The sequence below is a fragment of the Echinops telfairi genome, unplaced genomic scaffold, assembly GCF_000313985.2.
Source record: "Echinops telfairi isolate 266 unplaced genomic scaffold, ASM31398v2 ScPeMD7_5;HRSCAF=22, whole genome shotgun sequence".
NCBI classification, from domain to species: domain Eukaryota; kingdom Metazoa; phylum Chordata; class Mammalia; order Afrosoricida; family Tenrecidae; genus Echinops; species Echinops telfairi.
This window is the reverse complement of record NW_022103901.1, coordinates 35,287,081-35,300,551: the sequence shown is the minus strand read 5'-3', so window position 1 is coordinate 35,300,551 and position 13,471 is coordinate 35,287,081. Positions and strand designations below refer to the sequence as shown.

Genomic DNA, 13,471 nt, shown 5'->3' with positions numbered 1-13,471 from the left:
TTCTGAGAGTCGAACTGCTTCCAGGAGCAGAAAGCCTCATCTTTCCCCCTCAGATCAGTTGGTGGTTTCGAACTGCTGATCCGTGGTTAGTAGTCTAATGGGTAACCTGAACCTATGCCACCAGGGTTCCTTATATACAGATATAGTATAGACATGTAGTATAGATGTAGGCTAAGTACATATAGGATAACTATGGTACAGCTAGAATATAAATGTACACAGTTACACACCCAACTACAACTGTACATATGGCATAATTGTAGGTGTGTGTGTATATGTAGACACAGTCCCAGACTACAGATATAACGTCAGTACATAGTACAGATGTACTTATACACATAGATACAGTCTCAATAGGGTATGCACATAGATACAATTATAGACATAGTCCAAATGTAGACATAGAAATGCCAACCCCACTGATATCAAGTCGATTCTAAGCCATAGCATCCCTAAATAGGCTTTCCTCAGCTGTAAATATTTACGGGCATATATACCTCATCTTTCTCCTGTGAAGGTGTTGTTGGGTTTGAACTGCTGACCATATATGTCCAGCAGGCCAGAGTGCCACTAGGGCTCCTTTAGGTATGGTATGGATACAGCATGCTGTAGATCTGGGCTAGGAAGCCCTTTGTCTGCCAAGGGCCATTTGGATAGTGATAACAGTCACAGGCCTTCCTGGTCCTGCATTTAAAGAACACGCCCCTGACGTGGTGCCTGGGACTGCTTCTCTGCAGGGGTGTGTGATGTGAGCTGGTGCTAGGGATCTCGCGCCTTTAGATGCTCCTAACCCTGATATGGAAACAGATCGACAGTCCTCCATCTGATAGGAACACCTCCAGCCTCGAATCGGGTGGCTACTCACAGCCTGTCCTCCTCAGGTAGCCATCCCCAAGAGACCACGGACACGGTCTGACCCTGTTGTCAGGATGTGTGTGACTTAAAGCCCTTCGTGTGACGTAGAACAGCATCTGTGGGGCCGGCTTTCACTGCCAGCTTTTCCTCCTCCTGATGGCGATGAAACAGGTGCTCTTTCAGGAGGATCAGCTCCCCGGGCATCTTTCAGACAGGACTAAGAAAGACATGTCTTTTTTTAAAAACCCACCAGGCAGAACCCTGTGTGTGGGCCCATCCAGAAGCAAAGGGGGTTGGAGACCCCTGGGTTTGGGGAGGAAGGGTTGGGAGGAGGAGGGAAGGGGTGGCAAGATTTTGGATATAGGTTGAAGCTGAGAGGCACTTCTATCAGTCCAACCTGCAAAAAAAAGGTGCACACGGAGCAACCGATAGACTCACTGCCGAAGAACCCCCACCCTGACACATCCCAGAGTCCCCTGGGTCAGCATCGGCTCTACAGCAATGGTTTGGCTTGAAAGTCCACCTTCAGACACAACCCCAGCCACACTAGCTGCGGCTGGCCTCTCAGCTCCCATACCACCTCGGTTTTCAGCAAATCCTTGAAAGAAATGCATAGCGAATTCTCCGGACATACAAGCCCATCTTGTTTAGAGTAGGCCCCAGCCAGCTGATTAGCCAACAACGGGCCCAGGCCATCACAAAGTCATGGCTGAAACTCTCTTCACTGAACAAAGGCAACCATATTTGATACTAAAGGGGAACAGATGCCAAGGGAGAGACTGCTGAGAATCGCAGAGGGATGTCCATAGCAGCAGGAGGCAGGTGCCCACCCCTGCTCATTAGAACTCCCCGGAGCCAATGACGGGAAGGTCCAATGTGATCTGCTAGGATACTCTGCCACAGAAACTTCCAGAACTGCTGCCAATACAGAATGAAACTAAAGACTTACCAGCTAGCAAGCACTTAAACTTGCCACAGCGCTAGGACAACAGACACAGGAAAGCAGGGGAACACCCCCCACCCTGCCTCCAAAATGGGGGGTAGGGCATCCCGACTACCCCCCAGAACATCTCAGAAGGGAGGTGATAGCTAGGGTGCAGCATTCGACGGAAATCACGATCACAGGGGACCTGCGGTCAACAAAACAGGGCCAGGGAGACCCATCCCGAGAACACCTATGCTAAGCAGTCTTTAAAATACAAAAGTAGACACACAACATCCTACAACATATATGTTGTTGTGAGATGCAGCTGAGTCGGGTCAGTAAGGGTTCTGGAATTGCCATTCTTCAAGGCGGTCCATAGCTTGCTAAGCTCCACGCAGTAGAATGTGTTTGCATAGTCAGCAAAACAGTCAATAAAACACGCGTGCACATGATCTATTTAACATGTCATATACACACACATACACATGCACATACATACAGGATGTCTTCAAAGAGCTCATGGAAAAATGGAATCAAGAAATGGAATTTTTACATGCTCTTTTTGATACCTGTGTGCACACGCGTGCACACACACACACACGAGAGGTTTTCTAAACAGTTAATTGGAAAAATCCTATTATCTCTTAATTCCTTTGTTCCACAAACTTTTGGAAGCCCCCTTCACGTGTATTTATGTATAGGTATGTGCATATATGTATATCATGTAATCATAGTCATATAATCGACCATGTTTAACTAAAATGGGAAATACATTTCAAGTCCAGCAAGCTGTTTTCCTTCAGATAAGTCCCAACAACATATAAGCCAAGCAAGTCTCCCTTTTGACTTAATTTTAGTATGCAGTCTTCATCCAAGTCAGAAAGCACAGGTTGCAAAGGGAATCGAAGAAAGGGATGGCTCTCTAAAAGTCCGCTTTTCCCACGAGTAGCCCCTAGCAGCGCGGGAATCGCCCGGTAAACCTTCAAGCAAGGCACGCCGTCACACTTGGCTTTACATCACCACGGCTAGCTCAAGTTCAAAACCAGAAAGACAGAAACCATGGACTTACTTTTCCGCCCTCTATTTCCACACAGCCACTGCAGTCAGCTTTGATATCCTAGAGGAGGAGGAGAAAGAACAGGAGTCAGACTTATTGCCAGAGAATCGTGGGGGCTTGAAAGGGCCCAGGGTCCTACCTGCTGTTTCTGGAACCATCCAGGGCTTGTTAGAGGCCTGGGCTCGGTGCATGCATCAGAGACACGCAGAGGTGAACTTCGTTGCATGCAGATGGAGGGTGGAGGCAAAACCCATCAGCGCCCACTCCCAAGAGATCTGCAGTCCAACCCCGGGGATGTTCTCCAGACACCTGTGCTCAGACCAGCAGGGACTGCCCTAGTCACACACATGGTCTCGCCCACGACATGTGCTGCTTTGGCTGTCGGTTCGGCCCCACGGCCACCCTGTGTGCCACAGAATGAGACGCTGCCCGCTCCTGCTCCTGCCTCACAATTGCCATGTTGGGGCCCACGGAGGTAGCCACTCTACTGCGTCCGTCCTTCTCAACTTGCATCTTCCTCTTTGTCACTGACCTTCTACTTTACCAAGCATCGGGTCCCGCCCTCTCCAGGGACCGTCTCTCCTGCTAACATGACCCAACTATAGGAGAAGTCTCACCCTCCTAACTTCTGTGTGTCGACTGAGAACAGACAGACTCACAGGGTCGGATTGCCTGTGAGCTTCTGAGTCCGTAGATTCAAACTGCCGACCTTGCAGAGAGAAGCCCCGCTTGTTACCACTGTGCCACCACAGCTCCCTCCCTTCTGTGTTTAGGGCTGTTTGTCTCTGTGGAGCCCTGGCGGCGCTGTGGGTTAAGCATTGGACTGCTAACAGCAAGGTTGGTGGTTCAAATCCACTGGTTGCTCAAGAGGATGAATTTCCGTTATTTCTTAACAGGTGAGATTGGGGCCGTGATGTTGATGTAGAACGCTCCCCTTCCCTTGGCCGGATGCATGCCTGGTCAGTGCCCTTCACACACAGCTGCAAACCCTCTGCCAGTGGAGGTTTGTGTGTGGCTAGGGTGTCTGACAGGCTTCAGCAGCGCTTCCAGACTAAGACAGACTAGGAAGAAAGGCCCGATGACCGACTTCTAATCTATATACAAAATATATAAGTACAAATATCTATATGATCCAGTGAAAACCCTATAGAAGTATCACAACCGTCTAATCCACAACTGGTCAAATGGTGCACGTGGCTATAGATTCGGGGGCCCCTTGAGAGACGGACAAGGAACAAAAACACATTTGGCTGTGACCAGTGACAGCCCGACAGGAAATGGACACCGGACTCCCAGCTGTGCCCTCTGTGGCATCTTCTGTGTGGTGCCTGGCTGCTCATCACAGGGACAGGAAGGGGTGGTCCTGGGGGTGGGGGGCAACATCCCCTTACAGGAGACCTCTAGGAAAAGAGCCCCTGGAAGTTCCAGATGGAGGCACTGAGCTGTTGGCTCCGGACGGGGCCTAGGAAGAAAAGAGCAGGCTGCTTGTGTCCGACCGACCGACAGGAGAGGAGGGCAGGGATCACAGACTCTTGGTGAAGTGTTTCCATCGTGGGTTCAACTACTCCCAAGGCCCCAGGACATGTTTCATGGGGTGGGGTGGGGGGACCTGAAGCTTCTGCCATCTCTGGGATGATTGGACAGCATGGCGAATGGCTCCACTGACCAGCTCCAACCACCAGCTGCCCCCCGCCCTTCTACCACTGTGACTACCTGCCAACTACTACCTATTCACAAACAACACCTGCCTTTCAGCCACCAACTCCCCTCCACCCCCAACCACACTTCCCCCAAGGAGCAGTCTGAGGTCCCTGATAATCCTTCTACCACGAATCACTCTTCCATTACCCAACCGTCCCTCACCGGCAACTCCCCGCCATCCACTCCCCTCCCACAGCTCCCCCACTCACTACCCTTTTCCGATGAGCTACCTCTCCATCATCAACAGACACTCACCACACGCCCTCACTGACTCCCCTTCGACTGCCACGGACCTTCATACCACTGACCCCTCTTTCCCCACCAGGTGCCCGCCCACAATCAGCTGGCTTTCTGCCACGAAACGCCTTCCACTGGGAGGAGAAGGCCAAGCGCTGCCCTCTTCCTTGTGAAACAGAAAATAAGTAGCAGGGCAAGCCCTTCGGTGAAGAAGCAGCGCGTTTCTACACCTCTCTTCAAAGGGAAGGGAAGGGGGCCTTTAAACTGCAGTCAACAATTGTCCGTGGCCTCCTTTCCCAAAGCAATCTCTCGGATCTCTTCGGTACTCCAGTTCCCTGTTGTTCTGAAAATCACACACATTGAGCCGGGCAGCGAGGGGCTCAACTGCTCGGACTTTGTTAAGGCGGTGCCTGCCTACATCACAAGGTCTCACGTTGTTGGGACCACAACAGAGACTCAGCCTTGTGGAGACTGAACCTGGGAAGGTCTTGCGTGCCATCCAGTCAGATGCACCCACTTTGTGGATGAGAAGTCCGCACCGGAGAGTTCAGGGAACAGATCTCATCTCTCCTAGTTAACCGAATCAAACTCACTACCATCCAGTTGATTCTGGCTCTTGGAGACCTTATAGGGCACGGAGCGAACAGCCCTTCCAGGTTTCTGAGACTAAGGCTTTATGGGAGTAGAGAGCCAGAGCGGCTGGTGGCTTCGAACTGCTGACTTTGCTGTGAACGGCCCAGCATGGGACCCGCTGCACCACCAGGCTTCAGTTTATGGATGTCCCGCAGACCTCTCGACCCTGCCTTGTGCCTGATGGCTTAAATAAACGTTCACAAATTGACTGCCTTCTTGCAAGAGTGATGTTTGTCATGGACACCCCCGTCCACACATACACACACACACAGTAGCTAGGTTGTCTCATCAACACGTTGCTATTGTTATACGTTTCTCTCAAGCACCCCACAATTCGCAATGGCCCAGGGACAACAAAAGGAACCTGCTGGGCCAGCATCCTAATTGCGGTCAGTGGAGGTTTCCGTCTGTCGCTGGGGTCACTGCACATGTTGAGTGTCCTCCCACCTGGGGCTCATCTTCCAGCCTTATTTCAGGTGACCTGTCGTGATGCAGAAGATTCTCATAGGCTAACGTGAGCACTTGGGGTGTGCTGTCGGCAGTCCAGCCCTTGGTAAAGGACAATGTGCTTGGTAAAGTGGACGGGGCAATGAGAAAGGGGCTGGCCTTCAACATGATGCAGGGACCTCGTGGCTGCAACCCGGGGCTCTGTAATCAGGATGGTGCAGGACTGGCGCCGTTTGGTTCGGCTGTTCCCGGGGTGGCCATGGGTCAGAGCCGGCTCAGAGGTGCCGAGCAACAATGGTGGCAGCAGATTGGGCTCCTAGTCCTTCTTGGCCCAGCAATTCCACCTGCCCACCCTGCTCAGCAGCCCTGCTGTTCTTGGGACTCCTGACTGACAGATCGGAGCTTGGAACCCAGACCTTCCAGCTGGCTGATGCAGTGGCCATACTCCATTTCAAAAGACTGAGATTCAAATAAGGTGGTTCATTTGAATACATTCAGAATATAGAAAGCATTAGGGACCTGGTGGGATTTTTTGCAAAACGTCCCCCATTCACAAAATTTTGCTCATGCCCTGCAATACCACATGCGGCCAGCAGATGGGAGCAAAGAACTTTGCAAAAGCGCCCACCCACCTACCCAGAAGTTCCAAGGAGCTGGTTTCAGCCAACTTGCAGGGATAGGCAGGCTTTCCCGCTGCCTCTGAATCTCCGACGATACGTTTTAATTAATAAACCTTAATTACTTTCCAGGAATGTGATCCTTTGAGGAGGCATTTCATTCTTATATGTTGGAGAAGAGTGTGTTCACCAGCCCGTTTGAAGGCAAGGTTATTGTGGAATCACATTAAAGGGCCGGCTCCAGATATGAAGCGTTTAGAAGCGAAGTCCCCTGAAATCGTTTGTTTCATTCGCGTCGGCTAAGATCACATTGCAAAGGCTTTCAACCGCGAAAGCAACATCCATCTAGGCAGGAAGACAACCTGGCCGACTTTATAAACGTTTCGCAGCAATCTTCCTCCTTTGGCGGCGGGCCTTCCTGAAGCCCTGGGCGGCATAGTCGTTTCAAGTTGGGCTGCTATAACCACGAGGTCAGCAGTTCAAAACCACCAGCCGCTCCACGGGAGAACCAGGGCAATTGCCGTCCCCATCAAGAGTTACCGCCTTGGAAACCCACAGGGCCTGTCGCGTCGGCGGTGAGTTTGGTTTGGGCTTTTGGCTTTTGGTTATTTGCACGTTTCTGAGATGCCACTGGCATTTTAAATACCAGCAGGGTCACCCAAGGTGGACAGCTTACAGCCCGTTGAGGGAGAAAGGTGATGAGCTTCCAAACTAAGACTAGGAAGAACAGCCTGGCGGTTGACTGCTGAACACTAGCCCAAGAAGACCCCTCTGGGTCACCACAGAGTCGGTCCCCTGCGTCGGAAGGTGCTCAGCGCACGCAGTGGGGCTGCGTCTGTGGACCCCAGCAGACCAAGCACGGTGGTGAGGTTGGTGCCGGGCCGGTATGCTTTGTGGCGTTGTATGCGGGGTCTTCCTGAATTAGACCCTTCTCAATGGTGGCTAACAACAACAAGGAGGTCCTTCCGGGGAGTGTGTGTGTGTGTGTGGGGGGGGGTGTTGGTAAGAGCGAGCTGTAAAGCCAGAACGCCTACAGCACAAGCTTGTGAGCCAGTAGAGGCAGCTAAGCATCCCGCTGCCCAGCTGGACCTCTGCTGGAGGCTTCCGGGAGACCCGCTTGCTCTTCATCCTCAGTATTTAAATTTCTTAATTCAACGAATGATTAGGAGGCAGGAAGCCTGGGCCCCTTACGCATGCACCGGCCAAGCAGCGGGCAGCAGCGAGTTGGTGGAGGGGAGACCTGGTGAAGCTCGGCTTAGGACAACACCAGGGGTACCAGCCAGGAGGGGGACTCCGTGTCCCGTGGAGGCGGCACATCACCAAGGTGAGCAGACACCCAGGGTCTGTTTGCAAATAAGCGCTTTGCATTGGCATCGCAGCAGGAGCTTAATGAGTGCGCTTTTAATTAACTGTAAAAGTAATTACCCATATTAGATGTAAATCACACTTGTTTTTACACGAGGTGAATAATGTTAGCACCACTCTTAAGAGTCGTGGTTCTTGGGGGAGCTGTCAGAGGCAGGCTCATTCAGTAACTTGGTGTGCTCCCCGAAAAGGACTGGGGGGCACCCAAAAAGCTATCCCTGAAAGCCACAGGGGTGCCAGATGTGACTCCCTGCTGCTTGCCCGGACTTCGGCTTCTAAGGGCACCACCTCAGAGCTCAGAGCTGGCAGCAGGGCAGAGCCCCAGCCTCAGCCCCTGGGGCCGGCCGTCTGTGTGCTCCTTTTCGGTTTTCTCTTCCCTCTGTTTTTAGCCTCTTGGGCAGCCTGCAGGGCTGTGGCCATGGCACCCGAGGTGAATGCACGGTACCTGAGGCACAGAGACAAGAGGGGGGTTGAAGACAGGCACCTGGTAAACCTGTGGTCGGCGTGATGGCGCCCCAGGGTGGTGCTTGGCTGCACAGAGAGAGGTTGGGGGCTTGAACCCAGTAGTTGGCTCAGTGGGAGACCAGGCTTGGTCACTTGCCCCCATGAAAATGAGAGCCTGGAGACCCCAACAGGGCAGCTCTGCTTCATCCCAGGAGGTGACCAGGAGTTACAATCGACTCCATGACACCCAGAAAAGACATCATGGACTTGGAAGCCCACAAGGAGAGGATTGTGCAAAGAACCAAAAAGCCGCGGAAGGAAACCACTGCAGGGAATGCGCTCCCCCACCCCCCACCCCAAGGAGGAGGGCTGTGCCCCTGTCACCGCTCTGGTGCTGATTCCCATGGACTCTCTCGGACAGGGAAGAACTGCCCCTGTGAGTTTCCAAGACAAACTCTTTACAGGCGTAGAAAGTCCATCTTTCTCTCTTGGAGTGGCTGGTGGTTCTGAACTCTTGACCCTGTGGATCTGCAGTCCAACATGTAACCTTTAAGCTACCAGGACACCCCCTTCCCCCAAGAGGCCTCTGTTGGACCCCAAAGCCCAGGGCAGGTCTGCTCATCTGGACAGGCATCTGAGTTGCCTGCAGCCACTGTGCTGCAGTGATCTCTGGGATTTAAAAATAGCACAGGGGCGCAAACTACAGCAGCCAGGGTGGGGGCGCTGGAAGAAGCAGCTGGGTGCCTGGGGTGGGGGGTGGGCTACGTGAAGATGCTTTCCTTGGGGACCTTGAAATTCACCCTCTCCTCACCAACTTCTCCAGAGACACAAGCTCCACCCTCTGCCCCTCAGGTCTGTTCGCAGGTGGGAATGCAAACAGCCTGGCGTTTGCAAATACCACATTACCGAGCGATTATTTATCCGTTGATGGGAAGCTTCATTAAAGGATTTGAGGAGGCAATTATCAAATTGAAGTTTAGTGCACTAGGGATGAGTCACTTAGCCGACGCTTGCTAAATGGCAAAGAACGGTGAAGGTCTGTCCTTCACGTTGGCCGGCAGCTTAATAGTTAATCTAATAGGCAGATACCATCAAGTCTCAGGAGAAAGAGGGGGCTGCCCTGCTTCCTGGAGAAGCTACCACCTGGAGAAACCACGGAGCAGTTCCACCCTTTCCTGCAGGAGCGCTGGGCAGCGAGTTGGTGTTGGTTCAATTGAATGGACTCCAACTCCCAGAAGCCTATGGGCTCCCGAGTACCACTGGGCTCCACAGGGCGTTGCGGGGCTGCTTTTGTAAAGTTAAAGTCCAGGCCCCTCTTCTGAGGCACCTCTGGGTGGTCACCAACTTCCCCCTGCACTACTGGCCTTTGGCATCACCCAGTGTTGCCAGTGTCTCATGCGTGACCCTGCATGTTTTGGTCTGCATCCTGTCAGGTCTACAGCTCTTCGACATCCTAGGAGGTGCTGCTGTTCCGGCTTGGTTTTATCCTGGGCCTGAAAGACAACCCAAAGAGGGCACAACTGCTGGAGACAAGGCCAAGAAGCTGAAGCTGGTTCTAAGTGCACAGAGAGGGGTCCGAATCCAACTTGCATGGCTCAGGGAACATTTTACTCTCTGCTCTCAGGCTGAGCCGTTGCCTCTGCATGTGAAAGTTGGACACTGAGTATGGAAGACGGAGGAATGATCGATGCGTTTGAATGATGGTGCCTGCAAGAATGCTGAGAATACCATGGACTGCCAAAAGAACAGACAAACCTTGGAAGAAGTACAGCCACGACGATCCTAAGACGCAAAGGTGACAAAACATCTGTCTTCTCACATACTTTGGGCATGTTGTCAGGAGAGACCACTCCCTGGAGAAGGGCATCATGGTCCCACCCATGTCGGAGTAGAGAGGTGCTCCACAGGCTTCCGAAAGCTAATTGCACGGGGATGGAGTACCAGGCCTTTCTTCCACAGTGCCTCTGGGCGGGCGGGAATGCGGCTGGACACATTACCCATTTACAACACTCAGGGACTCAGTAAGTGGACCGAGCCCTTAACTAGGACAACATGAACGTGAACAACATAGAACAGCGCGCCCGCAACTCTCTCTTCTGCCTGTGCACAGCCCGCCCCAGCGTAGACTATGGAGAGAAACCATTCCCTAGCTTGCTCAAGTGTCACATGCCAGCAATAAACGTTTGTGTCGTTAGAGCAATAAAGGTGCCCATCCAAACGGGTGGGCCTTGGTGATTGCAGGGCGAACAGCACATCCACAGCGAAATAACTCAGCTTTTTCAGAAAAATGAAACAGAGAGGGGAAATGATTGTATACTTTTGTTTTTGTCTTTTTTCCTCACCGATGAGCAACTCCTCAATAACCTGTTTTGAAAAACACTCCTACCCATTCTTACATGAGCATTGGAGAGAAATGGGCTTTAAAATAGTTTCAGATAATTACATTGCTCAGCTCCCTGCACCCCGTCTCCCCCTTTTACTTCCCCCAGATGGCATTTCAACCTCTCGTTTTCCCGGGAAGGCGAGAAGGAAGGACACTCCTACCGCAGTTTCCATGGCCTTCTCTTTGTCCCCACAGGTCCCTACAATGTAGGGGACACACGATGTCAAGAAGGGGGAGTGGAAGCCTGAGCTATGTCCAAGTTGGTCTTCAAAGATCAAAGCAAACTGACTGCCATCGAGTTGATTCCGACACGCAGCGACCCTGAGGGCAGGACAGAACACTCCCTGGGGGTTGATACGGTAACCCTTTAAGGGGGTATCTTTCACCTGTGAAGTTGCTAGTGGTTTCAAACTGCTGACCCTGAGATTAGCAGGCCAAGGCGTAACCAATATTGTGGGGGGAGGAGGTAAGGGAGCAAATGTAACCATTCTGAATCGCAAAGCCTGATCTACGTCCACACATGGCCTTTCCCACACATTCTGGTAAAACTCCCTTTAAATGAGTTCACCGGCTTCTTTGACTCCATGGAGGGTTGACTCCAGGGTTATAGCTTAGTCAAACCCAGAACTCCATGATAGGACTCGGTTCTTTAAAAAAAATTTTTGTTTTTGTATTTCTAGTGTCTTATTTTAAATTGTATTAATTGGGACTTAATATATATATATATGATTCCAATGTTCAATCACGTCAAGCAGTATTGTGCAATTCCTATCATAGTTTCCAAATATTTTCTTTGCTGGATTCCTTGACATTGTTTCCCGCCCCCCCCCAAAAAAACCCTTATTCTACTTGCTGTCCCAATAAATTCATCTATCTTGGGTTTCATGGACAAAAAAAACATAATACAACCTCAAGAGGGTAACCCCCGATGACATAACACCTGAGAGACACCCCAATATGAACAAAAAACAAAATATAGAAAATGTTGAAACCAGATCAGGTTCAGCGTGCATCAACTGACGCGGTTTTAACTGTTCAAGTCACGTCTACCCCTTAGATCTTCTATTTGCACTCTCTGAGGCACTCCGGTTGGTGACCACTTTCCTCCCACCCTGCACCTATGGCTAGAGGGAGATTGCCGGAGGCAATTTGTAATTCCCACAAACGTATTTTGGGATCCCACTGTCGTCCATAGCCTTCTGTAAACTGGATTCTCACAATTTAGGCTCTGATATTAATCCCGCCTTCAACTCGATTATTATTTACAATCCTTCAGTGACTGATGGTGTGCTGCTTCCATGTGGACTTAGCTGACATCTCACTTAGATGGCTGCTTGTTTGGCAGCAAGCCTTTAAGACCCCACACATTGTCTTATCTGATAGCTGGGCACCATCTAATTTCTTTGCCACCTTTTGCTATAGCATCCATATTTCTGTGTTCCCTTCCTGAGGGTGAGTATATCGAGCAGGGCCATGATCTAAGAACTAATTGTTCTTCAGTTAGAGCTAGGATTTCGTGTGAGTCCCAAACCCAATCCTGGATCTGGTTTTTGGGGGCTTGTTTTGCTTGTTTAATCTGCCTTTGGCTCCCTTTCAAAACCTCCTTGTCAATTTATGGTAAAGAATCTTATCAATCTGGGGCATAATGATCTTTTGTTAATATTGTCTTTGGTTAGTTCCTAATATTTTTTAAAAAATCATTTTATTGGGGGCTTGTACAATTCTTATCACAATCCATCCATCGTGTTAAGCACATTTGTTGCCATCATTTTCAAAACATTCTCTTTCTACTTGAGCCCTTGGTACCTTATACAAATTTAAAGCACTGTAGAAATAGGGATATTGGGCCCATGTAGGCTAGCTCCATATCACAGGACCTGAATTACTTGTGCTGAATCAATCCTTTGTGGCTGGACACTATTTAAACAATGAGGGTTGTCAGGGGAATTTACAATGATAATCACTGAGCATGTCAGTCACAGGTGGCCCGAATAATACATATCTTAATGCAGCATATGGGGCATTGATGTAGCAAGACCATGTTTGTCCGCCTGCCTGTCCACAGTTCACCAGTCTTGGTACAACTGTCGTCCCCTTCCTCAGACACCATGTATTTTCCGACTTCAGCCCTCAGGTTACAAGTGTGTCTGAGTACAGTCCAGTTCACCCCGTGGAGTTTCCGCATGGGACCTCACTGTTGCAGCCTCTGGAGCCTGCCGTGCACCTTGAAGATCCAGGATCAGTGACCCAGTGTTCCACGGCACCCAGCGGGGTCCCCAAGATGTGTCCATAAATCCCGGCCAATGTGGCCCATTTGGTGCATACCACCAAAAATATTCCCCCTTAAGGTCTCCCAAAGCATTTTCAGTCTTTCTTCCCCCCAACTGGAGCTCGGTCCTCCATCCTTTCCTACCAGCAGACATTTGTGTTTGTTCCCCTGACCTGTTTCCCCATAACTATCCCTCTCCCTTGATAGGGCTGCCTACCTGTCTGGGGGACCTCATCATAGCTTTGCATGGCAGCCACTCAGTAGACACCATCACCTTCCCCTCCCTTGACCAGTTGATCCCAGCTGACGTGAGGCACCTCCAGCAAAGTGATCTTCAAGCAAAGTGATCTAGGAGCACTTCCCTAGAGCAGATTGTCTATGGCTCCCTGGTGCTGGGCAGGCTCTCTACCAGGGTTGTCTGGGCCCCTGCCAGGAGGCTGGATGCCCTATAAGCCTGAGCTTGTACCTGGTCTGCTGCTTGTTTCTACAGCAGTGGATTCAGGGTGTGCCCTTTTGTGATGGACCAGCTTCCCTCCGC

General features: G+C 51.0%; 1 protein-coding gene across 1 annotated transcript in view; it reads right to left on the bottom strand.

Annotated features, from left to right (window-relative positions):
- Nucleotides 1-13,471, bottom strand: part of RBFOX1 (RNA binding fox-1 homolog 1) — a 1,294,183-nt gene that overhangs the window by 955,522 nt on the left and 325,190 nt on the right. Inside the window, exon 2 of the mRNA XM_045284033.1 lies at nucleotides 2,850-2,897. The gene's annotated coding sequence lies outside the window, so the exon portion shown is untranslated. The remainder of the gene's footprint in view (nucleotides 1-2,849; nucleotides 2,898-13,471) is intronic.